Source organism: Akebia trifoliata, chromosome 11 (genome assembly GCF_017979445.1).
Source record: "Akebia trifoliata isolate Shusen 1 chromosome 11, ASM1797944v1, whole genome shotgun sequence".
In the NCBI taxonomy this organism is placed as follows: domain Eukaryota; kingdom Viridiplantae; phylum Streptophyta; class Magnoliopsida; order Ranunculales; family Lardizabalaceae; genus Akebia; species Akebia trifoliata.
Window position 1 is genome coordinate 22,368,482 of NC_141385.1, and position 9,183 is coordinate 22,377,664.

The window sequence follows — 9,183 nt, forward strand, 5'->3', positions numbered from 1 at the left end:
CAGCTCAATATCGATGAATGGCACATCCGGAGCTCTCTCGGTCAGAATAAGATTTTCTGCCAATACTGATATCATCATCTACCCCATGATGAATTTGACCCTCTGGTGTAGAGAAGAAGGTACAACCCCAGTAATGTGGATCCACGGCCTGCCCAGTAGTAAGTTAAAGGTCGTTGGTATCTCCATGACCTCAAACGTTACTTCAAATGTACATGGGCCTATTGTGATCGGTAAATCCACCTCTCCCAAAGAGTCTCTTCTTCAACTGTCGAAGCCTCGGACAATCTTGTTGTTGGACTTGACATATGACCAATCAGCATTGAGTTTTCGAAAGGTTTCAAGTGGACAGACATTGAGGGCTGAACCATTATCAATCAGTACTCTGGTCACCACCATGCCCTTGCACATGACCATGATGTTTAACGATTTTACGTGCCCCCGCTCTTTAAGCACGAATTCACTCTCTATAAAAATAATAGGATTGGGGGCCATGATCTGACCAACCGTTTGCTCTAATTGTGCCGATGAGGTAGTTGCAGGTACGTGCAATTTTCCCAAAACTCTCAGTAAAGCCTCTTGGTGTTCTTCTGACTTTCGCATACCTAGAATACTGATTTGAGCTGGGTGTTTGTTCAATTAGTCCACTATATTATGCTCACTCTTTCGAACGAGTTTAATGAAGTCTGCAGCCTCTTTGTCTGTCATTTTCACATTCTCTCCCGTCTTATCATCTATATACAACTTACCCTTCCCCTTTCCTTTCTTTTTTTTTCCTCTGTCATTTCTTTTGCAGTCTCTTTTGTTTCTTCCCCGATGCTTATCCCCTTTTCTTGTAATTCTGGCATCTCCCTGCCCTTGTCATATGGCCGATATCGGCCACCATGATTTTCTTCATGGTCTCAACCCTTGTGGTTGTGGTGATAGTGGTTTCGTAGCTCCATGGGATTCTTGGTTGGAGTTATATGAGAATGGTTTTGGTGGGTGTATGGTCATTGGTGGTGGATCAGGTTTTACGTTGAGAATGAGGGGTGGTGGTGATGACTTGGATGTAGTGGTGGTAGGAGGAGTTATGCGAGGAGTTGATGGAGCGTATGGAATGACGAGCGGTGGATGTGAAGACGAAGTGCATGGTATATAAAGGGAGGTCGGGTTGATCCTTGAGAATTTGGCAGTTTGTATGGTATAACAAGAGGAGGTCGAGTCGAATTTTGATGGTTTGGTAATCCGTAAGGTATAACTAAAGGTAGTCTGGTAGCAGTATTTTGATGAGTGGGATGGATGGTGAGGTCGGCCAGTCTGAGAGGCAATCGTGAATCTTGAGAAGGATTTGTTGGGTAGTGATTGACTATGTTAATCATGGGCGTTCCAGCTTTCTTTGTTAAGTGGACCCTGATTTTTACCCCGATAGGCACTATCAAATTTGACGGATTGAAGTCGAGTTCTCCGCAAATGACATTTACCCTATGCCCACTCCCCTCTCCATTGTGAGTAGGTAGGAGGTTTTGATTGATGTCCTGTTGTTGAGGCGGATTGGCAGGTCCATCTAGGATGAGAGATTTTTTATCGATCAAATTCTGTACTTGATGTTTGAGTTGCCAGCATTGATCTGTGGAGTGCCCTGGAGCACCCATGTGAAATTCACAAAATAATTTGGAGTTGTACCCTGGCCCTTTGGTTGCCTCAGGATTTGGCGGACGCTTCGCAAGATATTCGCCCCTGAGCAAGATTGACAGTAATTCCGATAGTGTCATAGGTAACCTAGTAAACACCCTATTTACCTTGTTGGGTCGTGCCTGCTGGTTCTGCCCATATAGTGGTGTCTGCTGTGCAACTGGTGGAGGATTTACCCTAAACTGGTTTTGAGGTGCAGGATTCCAAGCTGGTGGTGCTGGTGCCTATGAAGTTGATGGCGCTTGTGGTCTTGGTGATGGTGAAGAGATGAAGAGGGGTCGGTTTGGCTGTACGTTGTTGACTTGTGGTTTTTTCCTCTTCTTTCTCATAGGCACTGGTTTTCTTTGAAAAGGGATTCTTGTTGTTGCCCCTAAACTTGTAAAGTCAAATATTAGACCGGTTCGGATCCTGTCCTCGACCCAGTCTGCTACTTGTACCAGATTCGAAAATGTGCCTGTGGTGTGTCCCACCAGATGAGTATAGAAGGCGTGTCCTAGTGTCGAGATAAACGTGGTGTTCATCTCTTGCTCGATCATTGCAGACCTTACTTGTAAGGCTAACTCTCGCCATCTCTGTGCATACTCTTTCACCGTTTCCCGTTGCTTTCTTGTCATCTTGGCCATGTCGTTTTGATTTAGACCAACATCTGTGTTGAATCGGTAATTTTTCCAGAACATCTCATCTAAGTCCTGCCAGTTTTTTATGAGCGTGTGGTCCAATCTAGAAAACCATTTGAGTTCCGGCCCCGTTAAGCTCCTCTGAAATAATTGTACCAACAGCCTGTCGTCCTCGCCATATTGGCACATGGATACACAGTATAACTTTAGATGCGACAACGGACATCCTACTCCATTATATTTTTCAAATTCTGGACACTTGAATTTGGCTGGTAATTGAGCATTGGGATAGAAGCAGAGGTCCTTAAATCGAGTCCCGCTCATCGTGTTGAGGCCTTTCATTCTTTTCATCTCTTTTTGCAGAGACTCGATTTATTGAGCCAATTTTTTATCAGTCGCATTCTTGGCCTCTGTGGCCCGATACTCACATTCGTTATCAGGAATGACTACAGGGGGTGGTCGATTCTGTGGAATATAGAGCTGGGGCCCCTAATTTTCAGGCACTACAGGTGGCATGGTGGTCTGTGGTCCTTGTGGAGGTTGCTCGGATAGATCCTGATTTGATCAGGATGCGTGTTGTTGTATTGTTTGAGCTTGTATGATGCTGGCATTGACTAACACGGTACTTACTATCTTTTATTGCCTCTCAATTATTTTTAATAGTGCTGCTATTTGTGGATCAATACCTGACATTTCAGCAGCTGTGGGCTGTGCCGGTTCAGAAGAACTCATGGCGATAGTGGACGATCTGAGAAAATATGGAGGTACCTCTGACTGCTTATATTTCTTTCGTTTGGCCACCTGTGGGTATAGAAGACCAAGCGTTACTATCTTGTTTACAAAAATAAAAATGCATGATGTTTTATTAGGTCAGGTAAAATTTTTTATTATGAATTTTAACGAAAAAGTAATTTCTCAGCGAGGAGCCGGCATCAACACGGAGTTGGTGAAGTGTTCTAGAAAATAATTACATCAGCACGGAGCTAGCATCGACACGGAGTCGGCATCTGCACGGAGTTGGCATCAGGACGGAGCTGGCATTGACACGGAGTCGGGAAAATATTTTTGAAAAAAGTTATTTCATCAGCACGGAACTGGCATCGACACGGAGTCGGGAAAATATTTTGGAAAAGTAATTTTATCAGCACGGAGCTGGCATCGACACGGAGTCGAAAAGCATTTTGAACAAGTAATTCCATCAGCACGGAGCTGGCATCGACACGGAGTCAGTAAAATATTTTTGAAAATGAAATCCTCTCAACGGAGAGCTGGCATCGACACGAAGTCGGCATCAACACGGAGTTGGCATCAACACGGAGCTAACATCGACACAGAGTCGGTAAAACGTTTGGAAAATGTAATTTCATCAGCACGAAGCTGGCATCGACACGGAGTCGGGAAAACATTTTGAAAAAGTAATCTTATCAGTACAGAGCTGGCATCGACACGGAGTCAGGAAATTTTTTTGAAAAAATAATTTCATCAGCACGGAACTGGCATCGACATGGAGTCAGGAAAGCATTTTGAAAGAGTAGTTTCCTTAGCACGGAGCTGGCATCGACACGGAGTCGCGAAAACATTTTGGAAAAGTCATTCCATCAGCATGGAGCTGGCATCGACACGGAGTTGGAAAAATATTTTGAAAAAGTAATTTCATCAGCACGGAGCTGGCATCGACATGGAGTCGGTAAAACATTTTTGGAAAAGTCATTTCATCAGTACGGAGCTGGCATCGACACAGAGTCGGAAAAAAATTTTGAAAAAGTAGTTTCATCAGCACGGAGCTGGCATCGACACGGAGTAAGGAAAACATTTTGAAAAAGTAGTTTCATCAGTACGGAGCTGGCATCGACACGGAGTCAGGAAAACCTTTTGAAAAATAATTTTTTGAGATAAATCGAGTTGGAATAGCCTATGTTTTTGTTAGCCTCCAATTCAGTTCTATGAAATCAACGCCGACCAGGAAGATCTCCAGGGAAGAGGCGGCGCACAATGACACTCTTAAATCACCTCATTTCCTTGAATAGACGTAGTCTATCCCCTTCGTATCAACAGGGCAAGATCTTTCTAAGCACCGACTTTGATCAAGGACCGCAATTAGCGCTTTTAAAATCTTTTTTTTTTTTTTTGAAAAAGATTGAATTCACTTGAGTTGATTGATTGGTTGTTATCTTTTTTAGATCATGGACTTGGTTCGAAATTGGATACGGATCCAGTTTGTAGTGGATCTGGGTCTTAGACCCTAATTGAAACGGATCTGGGTTGTGGACCCAGCTGTAGTGGATATAGGTTGTAAACCCAGCTGAAATGGATTTGGATCTGGATTGTGAACCCAGTTGAACTAGATCTGGGTCGTGGACCCAGTTGAAAATAGATCTGGGTCGTGAACCTAATTGAACTGGATCTGGGTCGTAGACCCAGTTGTAGTGGATCTGGATCGTGAACCCAATTGTAATGGATCTGGACCTGGGTCATGAACCCAGTTGAACTGGATCTGGGTCATGGACCTAGTAAAAATGGATATGGATCTAGGTCATGGACCCAGTTGAAATGGATCTGGGTCGTGGACCCAGTAAAAATGGATATGGATCTGGGTCATAGACCCAGTTGAAATGGATATGGATCTGGGTCATGGACCCAGTTTAAACGGACATGGGTTGGTTCACGAAATGGGTTTGATTTGGGAAAATCCATATGCTCTTTTTCCTTTTCTTTTTCTTTTTTTATTTTTTATTTTTTTATTATTTTTTTATTTTTTTTGTACTTTGTTGAAAACATTGATTAACAAAATTCGTTTCACTTAGTTTTTTCGAAATTTGAGATTTTTCTAAAAGGGTGCCTTCAATGTTTAATAAATGGTAAGTGGGTTCATTTAAAAATGGACTGTCGAGTTCATTCTGTGGGCTCAAGTTCATTATGGTCTGTGTTAGTGGCATGGATGTAATATACATTCTGTTATCCGTGTTTTGGGCACAGATGAGACATTTACTGTTTCAACCTTGCTCAAAACACAGATAGGGTATGCACTGCTTCAACCGTGTTCAAAACGCGGATAGGGTATGCACTACTTCAACAGTGTTTCGAACCCGGTTGGGATGTTCGTTGTTTCATCTGTGCTTCTGGAACAGATGAGGCACTCATTGTCTCATCCGTGTTTTTGGAACGAATGAGACACATTTGTGCCTACCCATGTTATGGACACGGACCAGAAAGAAACCCAGTTTCTGCAAATCACAGAAACTGGTTTCTTTGCCACTGTTTTGAATGTTCCCCACTGTTCTTGGTCCCTTACTCCCTGTTTTATTTTATTTTATTTTATTTTATTTTTTGTGTACAAGTATGATGCAACATACTTCCCCCCTCTTACCTAAGGGAAGGAAAATAAGAAAAGTGAAAACACCCTATGATCTATACAACCATGCCTTCTTAGGCTTACAATGTGGGCTTCAAAGCCTGACAACAACTAAACAAATACAACTTTTATCCGTGGGTCGATGTAAAACTTTAAACTTGTGTACTAGCATTGTCTAATCGGGCACATGCATGCGGCTAGTAGGTGGTCTCATGGCTACCTGATCTTCAAACCTCGATGCATATCGTAGTACACACATCGTTGGTTGGTGATCGGATTTGATATGTTCATCCCCGACACTTGAAATAACGATCTCAAGTCGTAGAACTATTAAGCATCGGGGCTAAGCATATTGAGGGTGGGGTGGCTTGTGAAGTGGGCTATGCTCGCAAGTGCTCGTGCCATTTTTTTCTTTCATTTCTTTTCATCGACCCCCTTACAAGAATGTAAATAAATATTACATTGTGGACATAGGAATGAAAACTAAAACAAAACAATACACACACAACAACCAACAAACAACATTAGTAAATAAAAACAAATCTGTTTTTTTTTTCAAATGACCGAGTTATCCACGAGGGATGAGCCATGTTCCCTAGTGGAGTCGCCAGTTGTAGATACGTGGTTTCGTGATTACGATGTGACATCTACTAAGGAATGGAGTCGCCACCATTCATGTTGTAAGTGGGTATGAATGGTCACCCGATGCACGTTTTAAAAAAAAATGACATTTTGGCACGTAGTGACTCACGATGGATAGGAACTAATCAACCTTGGGATTCGGGGTAAGCGGCTCGATTAGAGAAAAGGTAAGGTGTTAGGCACCCTTTTCTCCCCGCCAAATGGCGGTAACGTCAAAGAACTCGATCATTTTGATTAAAAAAATGTGAAAAATAAAATGTCACGTGTTGTGCATTTGTACCCTAAGTAGGGGTTTACTTTCGGCTCGATCATAGGATCATTACATTGATGGAAATGATCCTTGTGAACCTTTGCCTTTTCGGATTACATGGGATTTGAAAAAATATTGGCTAAGGTTGAGGGTTCATTCTCATGAGTTGAGAATAAACCTCATTCCAATTGCCTCAAAATCTTTTTAGGATTAAAATCGATTTTTATTTATTTTTTTTAAAGGACTACAACCCTTATACTTTCGATCAGATCGAAGTCCAATCTACCGGAGATAAGGGAGGGTGGCATCACATCTTAGAGGCATGCTAAAACAAAAATAAAGGAGATTAGGGGGATAAGAGAAGAAGGAAGTGGAGAGGGTTAGAGAGAAAGGGGGGGTTTACTTTGAACCCACCTTGAAGCTTCCTCTTTTCTTTCCTCTTCTTCTTCTTCTTCTTAAGTTCTACTTGAGTCCTTGTTGATTGAAGGAGTAGAAAAGAAATGATGAGAGATTTGATGGGAGTGTAGTGATTTTTTTGTGAGACTTGAGAGAGATAATTGGTAAGAATTTTTTTGGTGAGAAATGGTAATAGTGGTTAAGAATTGATAATCCTTTTTGGGAAAATGAGGGGGGTATTTATAGATGTTTGGAGGGTATTTAGGGGTATAATGGGGTGAAAAGTTGGAAGGAGGGATAATGGCATGGGTTTTAGAAGTAAAGGGTATGAAATTTGGGGTAGAAATGAGGGTAATTGTGTAATGAATGGAAATGGGTTATATTTTGACCCAAATACTTTGGATCTTACCCAAATCCATTTGGGTAGAGTGTTTGGTGAGATGAGATGAGTGATGATTGATGGAGAGAATGGGGGTGTTAGGTGTTAAGTGTTTGATTGAGTGTTAGGTTGATGGAAGAGGTAAGGTGTTAGATTTGGGGAGATGGGTAGTATAAGAGGTTGGTTGATTGGATTTTGGGAGATTTGAGGGGATGATGACATGTGGTAAATGGGGAGATGATGATGGTGGTTGATTGATTAAAAAGAAGGGTATGGGTTAATTTGATGATGATGGTGGGAGGTATGGGTTGAGGTGATTTTGTTGGAGTGTTTTAAGGGAAAGTGATGAGGTGAGGTGTAGGAAATATGGGTTGTGATGTGGGTGGTTGATGGTGTTAGAGAATGGGGATAGGTTAAGGTATGTAGGATATGGGTTGTGATGTGGGTGGTTGATGAATGGGGATAAGTTAGGTTAGGGTAGGGTATGGGTTGAGGTGATTTTGGAGAGAAGTGATGTAGGTTAGATGAATTGTTTAGAGAATGATGATGGGAATAGGTGATTAGATGAGAGAGGTGAGTGAGGATGATGACATGCGTCATCTTTTGGTATTAAATTGGTGATTGGTTTGATGTGGGTGATGGTTTATGGGTTAGGGTTGTGGGTTGGATAATGAATTGGATATGGAGAGGGTCTTATGGGCTTTTAGTGTTGGGCTTGGGATTTAGAAATGATTTTGGGTTATTTTGGCTTTGATGAGGTTTGTTTTGGGTTGGATTTTTTAGAGAGGGTAGGTGTTAAGGTTTAGGTGATATGGGATTAATTTTAGGTTAGGAGTAAGGTAAGAAATGAATTTAGGAAAGATTTGAGGGTTTGTAGGCCTTGAATGGGTTTAAGGTGTTTGCGGATTCAAAGGTGAAGCGGTGAAAATAGAAGAGGGGTAGGCATCCCAAGTCTCACATTTTTATTAATTTTTTTGAGATTTTTGCAATCATTGATTTGATCAAAAATGCCACGTGTCGGCAAATTAGGCCTTTTAGGCCCGTTGGAGAATTTTATCGAGCGTTTGGTACAAAGGTGGCGCGGTGAGGGTTGAACACGTGTAAGATGGATCACACCCCTTTTATAGGTCCCCTAAACCATTGAGAGGTTTTAGGGGCCTCGGTTCAATCAAAATACCATCTTTCAGTGATTTTGGCCCTTAAGGCCCGTTGGCCAATTTTATTGGAAAACTACTATTTTTGGGCCCTTTCGAGTGAGGGCCCGTTCAAATTTGGGTGTCTACGCAAGGCATTGAATTCAGATGAACTCGACATTGGCAAAAATGTGAACCTATGAGTTGTTGAATCGGGTCCGTACATTCACAACTTCCCTCTTTTTTCCTTGGTACCAATTAGGGGTGTCAATGGATCGATTCCTCAATTATTTATAATCAGAATCTCAATAAAATTTTGATTCCGGTTCCTATAGATTTCGGTTTCAAGTGTAAAAACCTTGGAACTAGAACCAATCCTACAAATACCCAATACCCATTGAATACTCATTAAGATATATGATTATTGTTTGAATGAGAAAAAAAAAAGTATTGGATAAAATAGAAAATTGTATGTAATAATTTAACTTGTGATTCCTCAATTTTAAATTAAAATAAACAACAAAATCGTTAAGCAAAACAAACTTTTGAAGATAAAATCGTAGAAAATTGAGATAAGGGCCATTTTATTTGTTGTTGATATTGTATATGTGGAAAAAGAATGGACATCAAGGCAGAGAAAAGGTAAAATCTAAAACTTCATATGTTCTTTATAAATAATTTTATTTGTACATTTATTTCAAGATATCTCTTTAATTTTATTAGTATTTAATTAAATTACTATT